We start from the raw sequence: 17242 nt of genomic DNA on the forward strand, positions 1-17242 counted from the left end.
AAGCGGAATTGCTGGGAAGGGCATGGTGCTAGAGTTCAGGAACCTGCACGGACCTTGTTGCCTTTGTCAGGAATGACTGTTGCCTCCTTATCCGGTTAGCTCCTCCCTGTCATTAAACATGCAGTTTCTCTCCCCACTGGGTAGGCTTTCCTGATCTGGGAATAGACTCAGTTTCTAAGAGTGGCTTCCCTACCTCCTCTATCCAGCAGCCTGTGGCTTCTGAGGGCAGGACACATCAAGTCTTTCTTGTCTTTGCATTCTTACAGCTCAGTTGAAACTCAATAGATCTAATTAGGTGAATTATTTCATGGCTTAATGAAACTGGTAAAAACCCTGCTTATTTTTCTCACTGGTGGAAAGTGACTGTTTTCTAAGATTAGCCTTAACCAACCTAAAAACTCGGGGAGGAGCTGGCTAAGAGCTATCCAAAGAGCACTCAGGAGCCTGTTTGTAAAGGGGGTTTCTGTACAAATGAGGCTCTTCCTTGTAATTCTCACATTCAGTCTAGTAATAGCATTTGGCAACAATAGGCTATTTATTAGGTTTGCGAATCCAGGTGTTTTTATCTCAGCAAACCTAGTCACAAGAGAGTGAAGAGGCTACGGATACATTTGTATGAATTGTTTTTGTTTTGAGACAGGATTTCACTGTGTAGTTGTGGCTGTCCCAGAACTCACTCTGTAGACCAGGCTGGTGTATGAATTATTGATTAAAAATTTCGAAGTATTTGTTATTCACACAAAGATTCACAGTAGATACTGCAGGAGTATGAGGATGAATAAACTTTATGATATCCATCAAGGGAAAAACATAGCATACTAAAATAATAGCATGTAATAAATGATAAATTCAACAAGGTCATGGGAATTGGTCACCTCCACCATTTTTAGGTTAGGAGATGGTGTTATTTACACCAGATTATTGAAGTACCTAATAAACTTAAAATACAGATTGCATGTATTTCCAAAGTACAGGTATCTCCAGTGTAAAACAGCCAAATAATTGTATTGTACAGTTCTAAATGCCAGTTTGGAACAGATTGCGCACCAGGTCGGAAAAGATTGTACAAAAGACTGAAACCATTTGGAAATTCTCAAGAATATCAGGAAGTAGAATGCAATTCTACTTTTGGTCTTAGCATAGAGAAATGAACACCCATTCTTAGAAAGAGCCAGAATTTCAGAATTACATGATTTTGTGGGTGGTGAAAATTCAAAATACAGAAACTGTTAAAGAGCAGATAGGAAGACATGAAAAAAGAATGTGACCATTCAACGCAGCCAGTTCCAGATCATGGTTCAATTTCTTTAATGCTAACAAGGTAGATAGCCAAGTGAAAGGCAATTTAATACTATTTTTCCTTCCCTTCGATCAACTTTACATGAAGGTCATAAGAAGGACGCAAATCGAAAGAAATCTAAGACTGCCTAAGTCGAACCTGCATTAAAATAAGCAGCATCCGAGTAATTTGGAGCTTGGACTCAAACTCAGTATTTACGTGTAATACTCGGGGATACAGCTCAGGGCTAAGGAAAGATGCCAATACTGGGCTGCGAACCGTTTCCATAGGGAAGACAAGAAACTGGGGACACAGACGAACACACTGACGTGAAAAGGTACAGATGGGTGGAATGTCTGATCCCTGAAAGCTTCCCATACACTGCACGAAACTGCAGGATTTAGGACTAAAATGGGATTTCCTAAAGCAGTGCTCCCACATTTTAACAATGGCCCGTGGGTGCCTGAGGCAGCCCGGGGCTGGTTTTGGGAGACTGAGTGGACGGCAGGCAAAGGCGCACAGCCCCGGATCGATCTGCTCGGCGGCCCTCAGTCTCCCAAGACCCTCCGACGGGAGCCACCGGGCCGGCTTCTCGGGAAGGGCCACGGAGGGCGGGACCGCGACGGGATTTTCCTTTCGGCTCATTCATTCTCTGATTCACTGGTTCCTGGAGGCGGTTCGCGGGGACGCGCGCAGGAAAGGCGGGGCGCAGAGGCCGGCCGCGGCTGGGTGCGGCCGGGCGCCCGAGGGGCGGCTGGTGGTGGTGGGCGGGGGGCCAGGCCGCGAGGGGCGCGCGCGTGCGCGCGTGCGTCCGGGCGGGCGGCAGGAGAGGCGCGCGCCGCCGCCCTGCGCCGGAAGTGAGCCGGTGACCGCGGCGGGGGAGCGCGCTGGAGCGCGCGCGGCCGGGCGCGAGTCGGTCCGCCCTTGGGCCGCACGGCCCTCAGCCCCGCCCTGTGTGCCGGGGCGGGACGCGCGGGCTCTGTGATCCGCGCCGCGGGGCTCTGCGGCCGCCCCGCCCAGTCCCCGCCGACGCCCGCTCTGTGGGTCGGTCCGTCCGTCAGTCACGGAGCGCGCGCCGCCGGAGCTGCGGGCGCTCTCAGCGTTCGGGAGGAGAGCGTCGCGCCTGGAGAGGCGGCGGCGACCGGAGGGCGCGAGCAGCTGCTGCCTCGCGCGGGGCCCCGGGAGGGCCGAGGGGCTGCCACGGTGAGTGCTCCACCGCCTGGCCCTCGAGGCCGGGGGGAAAGGAAGGACCCAGGTGCCCCGGGGACGCTGCCGCCTCCATTTTCCCGGCGCCTGGCATGCGCCTTCGGGCGAGTGCGAGCGGCTGCAGTCCGGGGCGGGGTCGCTGCCGGGCTCTCCGCGTTTGGGCTGCACCCAGGCAGGCGGCCTGCGGTGGGCAGGGGGTCGGCGGGGCCTTTTCCCCTACGCCCCTCGGGACTGCACCGTGCAGACAATGAGACCGGGGGGCGCCTGGGTAGGTGCGGCGGGGCTTCTACTCCGCGCTACGCACTGGTGGCCGGGGACCGCGAGCGAGTGGAAAGGGACTGGCCGCGGGTAGCAGCAGAAGCCGGTGGCTCGATGCGGGATTGTTCTAGCTTCCATGCCCTGCCCGCCTTCCCAGATGAGTTCAATGCAGAGATTTAGAAAGGCGGGGCGCCTTCTGTGTCTTCTAATTAAGCCGGCAAAGTAATTGCTCTAGTGCTTTTTAGCCCCATCTCATCTTTCCGCGTACATTCCCGCCGGAAATCCAAACTGCAATTCAGTGGAGGGCGACAGAAAAGGGAGGAGGCTGCCTGCTAGTATCGGTAGGATGCCTTCGTTTGGAGACGCCTGGAAGATACCCTTTTCCCATTCAGACATTGTCTTAGAATGGCCCCACTGTTTGAACTGGAGACTGCTTAATCCTTATGTAGGCATAAAGATGTGACTTAGTGTGAAATAACAGCTTTGGAAAATGATATAGGAGTCGCGTGTTTCCTGTGTGTTGCGTTTCATATATTCTGTGGGAAGAACAGTCTGGGGTGGATGCTGCCCGCAGCATTTCTCGTGGAGAAGTGGAGAGCCACCCAAGTAGGTAAAGTCCTCCGTACAGGAACTGTAAAGGTAGCGGGCTAGGGGGTGAGGCGTGATTCCATTATTAAAGGGTGGCATTGTTTTCGTAAGAATATTAAAGTCAGCAAACAATTCGGGAAACCTACTCAGGTACAGTGGGAGACACAAAACGAACACCTCTCACAACATTGAGTGGCAGAAACGGCGCGTTGGAGCAGAGTAAACCAACGTTCCATACACTGGAATAGGCTAGCAACGTGATAGTGAATAAGCAAGCCATTAACTCTACAGTAGTTCCCTGCAGGGAAACTGCAGTACAGCACCTGTTTACCTTTCCAGCCTGTTGTTAAGAAGGTTGAATGAAATAATGTATGCAAAATTGGTAGCCTCTCTCTGAGTTGCTCAATACATGCTAATTCCATTTTCCTACTGCTGGGGGAGGGGTGTCGACCTTATGGAAGGGTGGGTCAGAAGTGAATATTGGTAACAGTGCATTGTAGAGACACAACGTAAAGCAGTGAAGGAAAGGCTAATTCTGCATTGAAGTCGGGATGGGGGGAATCTATGGAAGCTGCCAGTATATAGGTGAAGCCTTTTAAACGTTTGGATAATATTTCTTTTAAAAATAATGTTTTATTAGCACATGCTGATTTTACATAGCAGTGGGTTTCATCGTATTTTCATACATGTACATCATGTATTTCGATTTCAACAGGACCAGTGGCATTTCAACAGTGTAGAGTAGGAGAGGACGACATTCCACATGTTGGTGGTGATTATCCTAAGAGAGCTGGATTCGGGAGCTAGATAGAGTGGATCTTGCCTGTAGTCTCTGCACTCAGGAGGCTGAGGCAGGAGAATTGCAGTCAACCTGAGTTACAGAATGAGACCCTGTCTGCAAAACCAGCTCCCTCCCCCCCAAAAAATCTGAATTCTCTAGGAAGAAACTTGGAGAAGTGGTCCAATAAGGACACCCTTTAAAAGCCTTTGTTGAGTTTGCTCTTCAGATTGTCTATTTTTTTTTTTTTGTGATATGAACTGATTTCCAGACACCAGTTAACAGACAGCCCTGTTGAAAATGTCTCCAAAGCTTCATGATTTTTTCTTTCTTTTTCCTTCTTTTTCTGCAGACGTTTTGTGGTACTTGGATTGCTACTCACTCCTGTTTGATTTTAGTGAAGAACTATGTGTAACCATATCTTTGTGATGAGTGTTAGCTCTATTTAGTAGTCCACATGGACAGACTCTTCAGGTCTCACTTAGACTCTCAGTGTCTGGCTGACAGTAGTGGAGTACCAGATATCTTTTGAGAATATTTCCACAGTTTTCAATGCTTTGTTTTCTGGCCAGGTATTTTAAACCATTATCTTTGAGGATAATTGTGTTGCTTTTGGTTTTGGTTTTGCTGGGTTTTGGCTCTCTCCAAATAAATAATTAAGTAAATACTTAATGGAAGGACAACAGATTCAGGGTGTACATTTGCTTTGGTTTGGAAGTTGTGAAAGTCAACATTGGTATTATCCCAAACTGTTTCTTTAGGAAAAGTAGTATTCATAGAGTATGATATGCAACCTCATTGACTTCTTAATTTCTTTACCTGTTAAATGAAGAGCTTGGAGTAGATTGCTGGTTTTCATGTTATTTCTTACTGACTACACTTACAGAAAGTACCCAGAGTAGTCAAAGTCATAGGGAAAGGTAAGAAAGTTGCTACTAGAAGCTGCAATGGTAGATAAGAAGTTACTGTTTAACAGGTAGTATTTCTGTTTGGGATTGTGAAAAGGCTCTGGAAATGGACAGTGTAACAGTTACACAATAACATGTTTGGTTTATTTTTTTCCTCCTGGAGGCAGGGTTTCTCACTGAAGTCCTTACTGTCTTGTAACTAGCTCTATAGACCAGACTGGCTTTGAACTCATAGAGATCCACTTGCCTTTGTCTCCAGAGTGCTGGAATTAAAGGCATGAGCCACCACTGCCTGGTAATGTGAATGTATTTAATGCCACTGAAAGTTAACTACTTAGTGCTTAAAATGGCAAAGGTTGTTTTTATTGTTTTGGGGCTTTTCTTTTTAACCAGAATCTTGTCTTATAGCTCAGGCTAGACTAGAACTCACTGCATAGTGCAGGCTGACTTAAGCTAATCACTTTAGTTTGTTTTTTTTTAATTTTCTTAACACAGTAGAGATTCGAATGACCTACAGACTCAAGCTTCCCGAGTACTATCTCTGTCTACTTCTGAGTTTTAAATGAACAATTGATAGGAAACTTAATAGACTGGAGAGTTTTTAAAACTTCAGTTCTGTGTACTGTTTATTCATATAAAAATTGTCTCAACATATTACTATGACTAGTGCACTCTGTTCAAGTAAATAAGCAAAATCAAACATTTCTATGTGGGTGAATGTATTCTATTTAAGTCATTGCTTGGTAAAAGCCACAATGAACATTTAACAATAAGTTCTGATAGCATATCATACTGTTTTCATAGCTCATTGTGTTTCTTATTTTGACTTGTGTCTTAAGGACTGTTGTGCTGTGAAGAGATACTATGGTCAAGCAGCTCTTACAAAAGAAAACATTAAATTGGGGGCTTGCTTAAGAATTTTGAGAAGCTAATTCTGGGGCTAAGGTAGGAGGATACTGAGCTTGAGGACTGCTTCATGAGACTGCTTCAAAACAAAAAGAGTAGTTTAATTTTGATGAAGAGCTTGCATACAATTTCAGAGGCTTGTTCCATTACCGTCATGGTGGGGAGCATGGTGGAGTACAGACAGACATGGTGCTGGAGAAGGAGCTGACAGATTCTGGGCCTACCATGGGCCCTTAAAACCTCAAAGCTGATCCCCCAGTGATACAGTTCCTCCAGTAAAGACACACCTCTTAATCCTTCCAGAGTTTCACTTCTAGAGATTCAGCATTCAAAATATGTGAGCCTATAGGGGTGCATTCCTTCCTATTCAAACCATCACATTGTACTTCCTGGCTCCCATAAGCTTATAGCCATACCATAATGCAAAAATATATTCAGTCCAACTTAAAAAGTCCCCATAGCCAATCACAGACTCAACACCATTTAAAAGTTTCTTCTGAGACTCTTGACAATCTGTAACCCCCTGTAAAACAAAATTAAAATGAAGGTCACATACTTCCAACATACAACGGCACTGGACATACATATATTACCATTCCATAAGGGAGAAAAGGAAGCATAGTGAGGAAATACTGGACTAAAGCGAGACTAAAACCAGCAGCTAAACTCAAAATTCTGCATCTCCATATCTGATCAAAGAGCTCTTCAAATCTCCCTTGTTGACTGAAACACATTCTTTGTTGGGCTGGCTCCACATCCAATCTGCAGCTCTTCTTAGCAGGTATCTCAAGGCTCTAGCAGCTTCAACTTCTTGGGGTCTCCAACACAATCCAGGCTTCACCTTCACAGTTTTGCAAAATGGCCTTTCTGGCCTTCCATGTAGGCACAACCCTGATACACTCCTGGCCTCAGCAGCTTATCGGAGGAAGGAGATTCAATGACCCCCTAACTCGTATCCTTGCCTCTAAAGCCAGAACCAGAAGGCAAAGCTGCCAAGTTCTGCTGCTTGATGGGGCTGGAACTTGGCCTCTCTTGAATAGCATTTGCATCAGCTTTCCATTGCTGATGGTTTCATTTGCTGCTTAAGCTTTCCTCTAATTCCCTTTTACAAATTGGGAGCTTAGCCGGGTAGGGTCTTGTCCTGAATTCACCACTCCTTTTATTCCATTTAACATCAGATTTTTCTTTCAGCCTTTTATCTCCTTGATCACTAGACTTAACTCCATTACATTTACTGGTGCTCCTTTTCTCAAACTGTACATTTTGTATTTCTCTCTGTCCAGCTTGCTTCTTGTCATTATACATCTGCCTAAGAGTAATTACTAATAACCACATGCCACAGTCAATACTAACTGTCTTGAAATCCCTGCCAATGCCATTAATCTCAAGCTCTTCAATTTAGCTTCAGGCAGATTTTTAGAATAAGACAAAAAGCAGCTACCAGTCTTTGCCACAATAACACAAGACTGTTCTCTAGGCTTACTAATATTCTTTCCTTCTAAAATGTCATGTGATGGGCCTCCACAGTTCAAATCATCTTCCATGCTCATATTAGAATAGTCCATTAAGCCTTTACTTAAAGCATCCAGTCACTCTTCTAGTCCAAAGCCCCAAAGTCTTTCATATTCCCTTAGCAAACAGCGTGGTCAGACCTATTACAGCTGTACCCCAGTTCCAGCAACACCTTTTGACTTAGTCACTGTTCTAGTGTTGTAAAGAGAAACCATGATCAAGGCAACTCTTTAAAAAGTAAGCATTTAATTTTTTGCAGTTCAGAGGCTTAGACCATTATTGTCATGGCAGAGAGCATGGTGGCAGGCACTCCTGGAACTCTCTCTGTAGACCAGGCTGGCCTCAATCAAACTCATAGAGATCTACCTGCCTCTGCCTCCCAAGTGTTGGGATTAAAGGTGTGCACCACCACTGCCCAGCAAGATTGTTAAATTTTTCTTTTCATGATTGTATTTCTGTGTCCTGATAAATTACTATTTCAAAGTTGAAAAGATATATTCCTATATTTTGTATGAGCTTCATAACTTCAGTTCCATATTTCCAGCTATGATCCATTTTGAATTAAATTCTTATTATGGTATAATATAGAAATTGAAGCTCTCCTCCCTTTCTTTATGTCTAATTGTTTCAATGTTTTTTAAAAAACACTTTCCTCTTTACCTACTTTGACTTCCTTGTTTTGAAAAATCATTTGATTGTTTAATTTGTGGGTTAGTTCATGGACTGTCTCTGTTACATTGATGTACTAATTCCCTGTCCTTTTGCCAGTATTAATTATTTTAAATATATTAGTTTGAAATCAGGTAGAGCAATCTCTTCATGATTGTTTTGATTATTTAAAGTCATCTTTTAATCACATGAATTTTAGAATCACCTTGTTTGACTTATAATTTATTTTTGTGTTGCTGGGAACTGAACCACTGAGTTACATTCCTATCTCCATCTTGTTAATTTCTGTTTTTCAGAAAATAGTTTTCTTTTGATGTTGGTTGTAACTGTGTCAGCTTCCTAGTGTAGTTTGGGGATAACTTACAAAATGCTGCATTTTCTAATACGTTATAATATTGTGCATCTGTCTGTTTAGGTCCCTGATTTCTCAGTAGTGTTCCGTAATTTTCATATGTAACATTTTATTAGTGTTAGGTAAACATTGTGTGCAGCCCTACTTCCGACACTTCCTACACTCAAATCATCCTTTGTACATACTTTCTTTTTACAATATAAATTAAGATTTCCTGTGAAGATTTTCCAAGTGACAACTTTATCTGATGGGTAGAGGAGAAGGGACTGTTATCTAGTCTGTCACGGTGCTAGAAATAGAAACTTAAACTGTCTTCAGAAATGTAAAACTAAAGATATTCCCAGGGCTGGGGATTTAGCTCAGTGGTTGCCTAAACATTTAAAATTAGAAGCTTAAAGCTGTGTAAATTCTTTCGGCTTGTGTGGTTTTGGCTTTGGATACTAATTTAAACTGGCTATGTTAATGCCTTGGTTCCTTTTTTTCTTCCTTCCTTCCTTCTTTCCTTCCTTCCTTTATTTATTTTTTTGTCAACTTGAAATAATCCAGCATTATCTAAGAAAAGGAACATTACATAGGCAAGTAAATGGGACATTTTCTTGATTAATGATTGATGTAGGAGGGCCTATCCTCCTGGGAATGTGATCCTGGGTGAATAAGAAAGCAAGCAATACAAGCTAGGGCAGACAAATCAGTAAGTAGCATTCCTCCAAGACTTCTGCCTCAGTTCCTCCCTCCAGGTTCCCTCCTTGAGTTCTTGTTGGAAGGAACCACGCCCCCCCAGTTGCTTTTTTTGGTCATGGTATTTTTCACAGCAGTAGAATCCTAACTAGGACAATTAACATGATACAATCGTTTAAGAATTTTAAAATTAATTTATTTGTGTGTGGGGTGCTTTGGGAGTCAGTTCTCTCCTTCTTCCGAATGGGTTTGGGGAACTAGCTCAAGCCATTGGGCTCAGTGGAAAATATTTTTATGCACTAAGTCATTTTGCTAGCCCTAAGCTTTTTAGAATCTGAAAAACAATAGTCTTATGAGTTTAATTGGAGCATACATTTTTACTAGCTTACATTTTATGATTTGCTTTCTTTTTTCTTATATTAGAACAGTAATACACAAAGAAGAAAACACTCTTATTACTCAGAAATGACTACAGTTAACATTTTCTGTTTATTTTCTCATACATGTAAGTTTGTGTTTGCACAGGTCGTTGGGAGCAGAGTTTAGTTCTGCTTCTTTTATTGAACCTGTTTTGCTTTCCTGAGCATATCTATATGTTATCTTGTCTTTAGATATTTCTCTTCAAAAATAAATGTATTTTTAAATTCAAGTATAAAACATGATAGAAAGTAAAAAACACTACCTGTCACTAGTAGTAATCAATTGTTTATATTTTTCTTCAAATAATTATGTTTAAAGAGATGTATGATGAAACTCCTCCAGGTAATTTATATTCTAATGCATATCTTAATACACCCACATGTTGATAAACTTTTAGGTTTCTGGCATTGGAGAGGTGGCGCAGTGATTAGGAACACTTGTTCTTGCAGAGGACCCAAGTTTGATTCCCAGCACCCACATGGTGACTCACAGCCATCCATAACTCCAGTTCTGGGGTATCAGATGCCCTCTTCTGACCTCCATGGACAATAGCAATGCATGTGGTGAACAGACATATGTTCAAGCAAAACACTCATATACATAAGATAAATGTTAAAAACAGGATTTATGTACTTATGTTGTTTTAAAAGTGTGTTGGTTGCTTCTAGACAGTGTCTTACTCTATAGTCTGATTTGAACTCAAAATCCTCCCACTTCAGCCTGCAAAATGTGCCTGGATCAAAGGTTTGAACCAGTGGGACTTTTTCTTTCCTTTTTTTTTTTTTTTTTTTTTGAGATGGAATCTTGCTATGTAGCTCTGGTTTAGGAGGATTAGGATGACATTTAATGTTTCTTGGTGCATGTCTCTAAGTTGGACATTTAAAAGTGGTGCCTCTGGAACATCACAAATCAGTGGTTCTCAATCTGTGAGTTGAAACCCCCTCAGGGATCATATATCAGATATCCTGCATATCAGATATTTACAGTAAGATTCATAACAGTAGCAAAGTTATAGTTATAAAGTAGCAATGAAATAATGTTATGTTTGGGGGAACACTACAACATGAGGAACCGTGTTAAAGGATCACAGTATTAGGAAGGTTGAGAACCACTGTTATACATGCTCTCCAGTAGTTTCTCAAATGGTGAAAAATCTACCACTAGAATGTTCTCCCATATCCTTCTAACCCAATTTATACTTTTTGTCAACTGGATATATGTATATATATATAGATAATATATATATTATATATATTTGTCTAGTGTTTTTTACTTAGGAAAATTATATTGTAAATGTTTATCAAGAAGCAGTTTCAGCCAGTAGCACACCCCATTAATCCCAGCACTTGGGAGGCAAAGGCAGGCCAATCTCTGTGAGTTTGAGACCAACCTGGTCTACAGAGCTAGTTCAGGACTGCTAGGGCTGTTACACAGAGAAACCCTGTCTCAAAAAACAAACAAACAAACAAACAAACAAAAAAAGAAGTTTCAGTCACAAATTAAAACTTTTAAGGAGTGAGTGTGTATGTGTGTGAGATGCATAGAAGACAGAGGACAACTTCGAGGAGTCAGTTTTCTGCTATGTTGGTTCCATAGATAGAATTCAAATGATGAAGCTTGCCAGCAATTGTCTTTACCCACTGAGCCATATCAGTGGCCACAAATGAAAACTTCCAGAAGAGTTTTGAATAAAAGCATTGCTTATATTTACTAATGGGGAGGGGGCAAAGGGGTTTACTGTAAAGAAATGTTAGCTGCTCTTGTAGTAGGGCTGATTGGAGAATTACCTAAAATATATTAACCCCTGGGTAGTGACATTTGTGTATATAATTGAGATAATTATTTGACTAACAAACCCATGCCCATTTTTATTTTAGTGAGTTTTTTTTTTGGAGGGGGGAGACAACATATTTAATTCTTGGTAAAATAGAAAAATATAGTATTGGCCGGGCGGTGGTGGCGCACGCCTTTAATCCCAGCACACGGGAGGCAGAGGCAGGCGGATCTCTGTGAGTTCGAGGCCAGGCTGGACCAACAGCCTCCAAAACAATACAGAGAAACCCTGTCTTGAAAAACCAAAAAAAAAAAAAAAAAAAAAAAAAGAAACATATAGTATTGGGCTATACTTGTGTTTATTTTAAAAGGTTAAAATTATTTTCTTTTAGTTTTGTCTGGTTAGACTAGAAATTACTTATTCTCAAAATGCTAATTGCATATTCTTACACCTTTATTTCTTTTTTTAGACACTGTCTTACTATGTAGCCCTGGCTGGCCTAGAGCTGGCTGGCCAGTATGGTCTACCTAGTAACTCCAACTCACTTTGATCTGCCTACTCTGCTTCCTGAGTGCCCACCCACACCCAGCACACATTTTTTTCTTTCCTTCCTTCCTTCCTTCCTTCCTTCCTTCCTTCCTTCCTTCCATTCTTTCTTTCTTTTTTTCCTTCTTTTTTTTTTAACAAAACTGTTCATTTAGGGAAGGGATAGTTTACTTTATTATTTTATGTGTATGAGTGTTTTGCATGGATGCATGTATGTGTACCACATACTTGTCTGGTATCCATGGAAGTTAGAAGAGGGTGTTAGATCCCTTAGGACTAGAGTTACAGAACCTGTGAGCCAGTATGTGGGTACAGGGAATTGAACCTGGGTCCTTTACAAGGACAAGTGCTCTTAACTATTGATCCAACAATCTAGCCCTAAACCCTCCATTTTCCTACTTGTATATATATTGAAATAGATTTCAGATTTAAAATATTACAACATAAGGTGAATCAATTTTTCTTTTTAATCTGAAATTAGAAGTTAGGTAGGTTTTTTTGTTTGAGATATTGGAGGGGGGTTGTTTTTGTTTTTGAGATACTTCCTGTGTAAGTCAGGTTAGTCAAGCCACCATTCTCTTGCCTTATTCTCCTGAGTACTAGGATTGCAGGCGTGGGTTACCACACCTAACTCTGCTGATCATTCTTCTGGAAGGAATTGGTGGAGAATTGAAATCATTTCTTTCCTAAATATTTTCTAGAATTCACCAGTGAATACATTTAGACGTTGTGCTTTCTGTTTTGGAAGGCTTATTGTTTTGACATAGTCTTTCATAAAGAAGTTTAACTTTTTAATTGTTCATCAGTACTAGATTTTCTTCTGTTAACTTGTAGGAGTTATAGAGGTTTTTTTGTGAAATGTGTATGTCTGTGTCTAGATTTATTTATTTTTGCATATGAATGACCATTTGTTCCAGAAAAAAATGTGTTAAAAATAATGTTTTTCCCCCCATCAAATTATCTTTACTTCTTTGTCAAAGATCAGCTATCTATAATTGTGTGAGTCTGTTTCTAGACTCCCTATTCCGTTTCACTGGTCCACTTGACTGTTCTTTTGCCAATACTCTACTATCTTGATTACTGTAGTATTGTATAGAGAGCTTGAGGTTGTTTATAGTATCAGTTGTCTGATTTTGCTCAGTTCCTTCAGTGTTGTGTTAACTATGATGGATCTTTTGCTATTCACCCAGAATATCCATCCTTTTGATAGAAGGACTTAGTGTTGTCATCTACAAAGTTCACTCTTGAGCTGTGCAATTGATTTACAAAAAAAAATGCAAAAAGTTCTCGCAGTATTTTCAGTAAGTGTATATTATTGTGTTGGCCCACATTCATAGCTATCCTTCAGCACAGTGCAATCCTGAGCTGGGCACACTTGGTTGCCAGTATCAATAAAATAACTTGGTAGGCTTTTCATAGAAATTCCGTTGACTTTGTAAGTGAAACCACGAAGTGACATCTTGACAACAACCATGAAGGGTGATATTTATTAGGGTTGTTTGTTTGTTTGTTTGTTTGTTTGTCAATTTGGGTTCCTCCCCTTCCCAACTTACAAAGAGACTTTATCATGAATGAGCCTTGAATATATACATATATATATGATATATATTATCTCTTTACATCGATTGATAATGATCATGCAGTGTTTTTTGATAGCCCATTGATGTGATAGATTACACTAGTGGATTTTCAGATGTTGCATACTTGGGATAAATCCCACTTGATCACAGTACATAATTCTTTTGGTTAGTTTTTGTTAAAGGTATTTTCATAAATAATATTGGTCAGCTATTTTCTCGTGTTTGGTTTTGGCATTAGGGTTATGCTAGCCTCATAGGATAAGTTAGAAAGTGTTCTCTGCTTATAAGTTCTAGAAGAGATTGTAGAGAATTTAAGCAATTTCTTTCCTAAATATTTACTAGGATTCACCAGTGAATCTATCTGATACTTGTGTTTCCTGTTTTAGGAAGGTTATTAATTATTGATTCAGTTTCTCTTAAACTTTATTTTATGTAAATGAGTGTTTTGCCTAGATGTATGTCTGCATATTACTTGCATGCCTGGTGCCCATGGAGGCTAGCAAAGGGGTCAAATCTCCTGGAACTGGAATTATAGATGTTGTGAGCCACCAAGTGGTTGCTGGGAATTAAACATAGCTCCTGCGAAAGCAGCCAGGGGCCTGTAACTACTGCGCTCTTATTTTTCCAACCCCTGATTCAGTTTCTTTAAGATAGTATTTTAGATTCACTTTCCTCGATGCCTATATGTATAACTTTACATTTAACATGTGTTTCTTCTAGGCCATAGGGATTTGTTGTTTTGTTTTTTTAATTGCTAGATATTGAACCTGGGTGCTTTCCCCTGGAGGCAAATGCTACACCCTCAAGCTCTAGTTGTTTATTTTTTTATTATTCTGTCAGCATTTTGTCTTCTAATAAGTGTAGGTATACCACTGTATTTCATGGTGATTATTAATATAGTTGGATAAATATTGATTGAATTTGTTACTATTGCCTGTTCCTTGTTCCTTTTTTTCTATTATTCTCTATTTCTGCCCTTTTTGTTCTAATAGAATATTTTACATGAGTACATTTTCTCTTCACCTTTGTAGATCACTTATACTTCTTTCCCTATTGTTTTGTGGTTAGTTGCCATGGAGTTTGCCATCTATATTACACACACACACACACACACACACACACACACACACACACACTAAACACTAAACACATATATTTTTTCTTGTTTTTTCAAGACAGCATTTCACTATGTATTCCTGGCTGCTCTTTAGACCAGGCTGGCCTCAAACTCACAGAGTGTTACCTGCCTCTACTTCTGGAGTGCTGGTTTAAAGGTGTCTGTCACCACCACCTGACCTATAAACACATTTTCAGAGAACACTGCTTCAAGAATAATTTTAGCATCTTATAATGATGACAAATTATTCTGATTCTTTCCTGCTTGTCCCTTGTATCGTTGTTGTCATTCATTTCACTTACTTGTGAAACTCATAAGCTTGCATGTAATACATACATTAGTGTACACAATCAAGTACATTGTTGCTACTATTATTTTGAACAAATGGGTACATGTTTAGTCATCTAAGAATAAGGAAAGTGGATTCTGAGCTTGGTATTTCATGTCTCTGATGCCAGCCCTCAGGAGATTTAGGAAGATCATTTTTAGGGCAGCCCAGTTGTGTATTAAGATGTCTCTTATAATAGTAAGGAAGCAAAAGTTGAAGTTTTAATTTATACCTTCACTTGTCCAACTGAATGACAAACTATATCATATCCTTTTAACATCTCTTATTAGGCAGCTCTACTGATAATTATTCAGTTATTGTTTGCCTCATATATTTTATTTTTCCTTCATTTTTTCATTTGCATAAATTTTATTTGTGCCAGGGCTGATGTCATAGAGAGAAAAATCTTAAAATTAGATAAAAGCCGACATTTATCTAATTTCATCTAAAATCAGATTTGAAAAATGACAACAGGCAATTTGGGATGTAATAAAGACTTTGGAGACCTGATTTTACTGATTTGTAAGAGTATTGAAATCCACAATTAACCATTGGGCCAAGGTCCTGGAGTACAATGGAAATGAGGTAGGAGCGATAATATGAACAAAGGAGTCAATGATAGAGAAACCCACAGAATCGACTGACCCGAGCTAGTCAGAGATCATGGACTCTAGTCTGACAAATGGGGAACCTGAATAAGACTAAACGTGACTCCCTTAGTATAGGTGACAATGGTGTGGCTGGGACAATGTATGGGACCACTGGCAGTGGGTTCAAGATCTACCTCTTAATGCACAAACTAACTTAGTGGAGCCCATTCTATATGGAAAGATACCTTGCTCAACCTAGACACAGGGATGGGGAGGGTGGAGAGGTGCCATGGTCTTGCCTCAACAAGATGATGGGACAGACTTAGTAGACTTCCTAAGAGAGGCCTTACCCTCTCTGAGGAGCAGATGAGAGATTGAGGGAGAAGGGGGGGGGGGAAGGGAAGGGGAACTAGGATTGGAATGTAAAAAATAAAATAATAAAAAATCAAATTTCAAATCACAAAAAATAATTTTCATTTACATAAAGAAATAGATGTAATGCGTCCAACTTCTCTTACTCTAGAAATTGCATAGAAATTACCTTTGGGTTCTTGCTTTAGCTAGTTCTGAGAACTAAGCTACTCACACAAAAGCTTATTATAGTCCTCATTCTTATAGATAGGAAGTCTTAAATATATCATTGTGATAGGGCCAAGGGGAAAGAGACAAAAGTGTCTGGTAGAGTCCTGAGAGAATCACTTAAAGGGGAGGGATCTCTGTAGCCTGGTCTCTTGTCAGAGCCACAGCAGTCCTCCTGCCTCAGTCTCCTAAGTGTTGGGATTGCAGGCATGCAATGTGCCAGCATGCCTAGCTTTCCTTTGCTTTTGAAGGATAACTTTTAATGGTACAGAAGTCCTATCTTCATCACTATTGGTTCTCTCAAAATGCTAAATATTTCACTTTAATCTTTCATGAATGGATTCTAAGATGTTAAGTGGAAGTCTTATCTAGTTTCATATTTAGTTTCTTTAAGTTCAAAGTATTTGACTTGGGATTCCAACTCAATAGTGTAAAAACTGGAACTCAACTTTTAAAGCAAGGACTGAGTGTGGTAATGCATGTCTTTAATCCCAACAATTGGAGGTAGAGGCAAATTCGGTCACAGTTAGTTTGGCTTATTGTGGTCTGCATTGCAAGTACCTCAATCTTGAGTCTCCATCCAAAAAATGTTCCCTCTTAATAAAATGATGTTCATTTGTCAACAGGTAATATATATATGAGACAACAATGGAATAAAGGACACTGGCTTATTAGCAGCATGCATAATCATAGAGAGAAGGGGAAGGAGAATTGGACAATCTACTATTTGTGTGTGTGTGTGTGTGTGTGTGTGTGTGTGTGTGTAAAATGGCTATGAGACCAGTCATACATGTTAGACTATTCTGGCATCTTAGAATCCATTCAGTCAAAATTGTGGAGAGACGAAAGACGGTTATTTTAAACATGATCAAAAACAGATCATTGAACTCAATATATTGCCTAGCTATTTTTATTTCTATACAGGTGGCAAGATGAGAACTGATATTTTTAAATTTTGAGTCTCTTTTTACTCAGTGTAGTGTCTGATCAAAGCATATAATGGTTAACTAGGCATTGCAGCTTCTTTAGTGAAATTAATAATTTTTCTAAGTTTTGCTTATATTTCATTAAAAGGTTATTAGGAAAGGTAAGTAGCCTTTAAGATCCTTACAGTCTTCTTTTTGAGATTCTCTTTGAATTTGTTTATGATAATAGAACAAAGGTGATGCTACCA

The 17242-nt window shown here is 40.4% G+C and overlaps 1 protein-coding gene and 1 long non-coding RNA gene across 2 annotated transcripts in view; one reads left to right on the top strand and one right to left on the bottom strand.

Annotated features, from left to right (window-relative positions):
• The first annotated feature begins 2287 nt into the window (after nucleotides 1–2287).
• The window catches only part of Raph1 (Ras association (RalGDS/AF-6) and pleckstrin homology domains 1), an 81173-nt gene continuing 66218 nt past the window's right edge, over nucleotides 2288–17242 (top strand). The window contains 1 exon segment of the mRNA XM_021227424.2: nucleotides 2288–2482. The gene's annotated coding sequence lies outside the window, so the exon portion shown is untranslated.
• Nucleotides 3945–17242, bottom strand: part of LOC110340963 — a 72930-nt gene continuing 59632 nt past the window's right edge. Inside the window, exon 5 of the long non-coding RNA XR_005879919.1 lies at nucleotides 3945–6446. This is a non-coding gene — a long non-coding RNA (uncharacterized LOC110340963). The remainder of the gene's footprint in view (nucleotides 6447–17242) is intronic.

The sequence above is a fragment of the Mesocricetus auratus genome, unplaced genomic scaffold (assembly GCF_017639785.1).
Source record: "Mesocricetus auratus isolate SY011 unplaced genomic scaffold, BCM_Maur_2.0 Super-Scaffold_100010, whole genome shotgun sequence".
Taxonomy (NCBI): domain Eukaryota; kingdom Metazoa; phylum Chordata; class Mammalia; order Rodentia; family Cricetidae; genus Mesocricetus; species Mesocricetus auratus.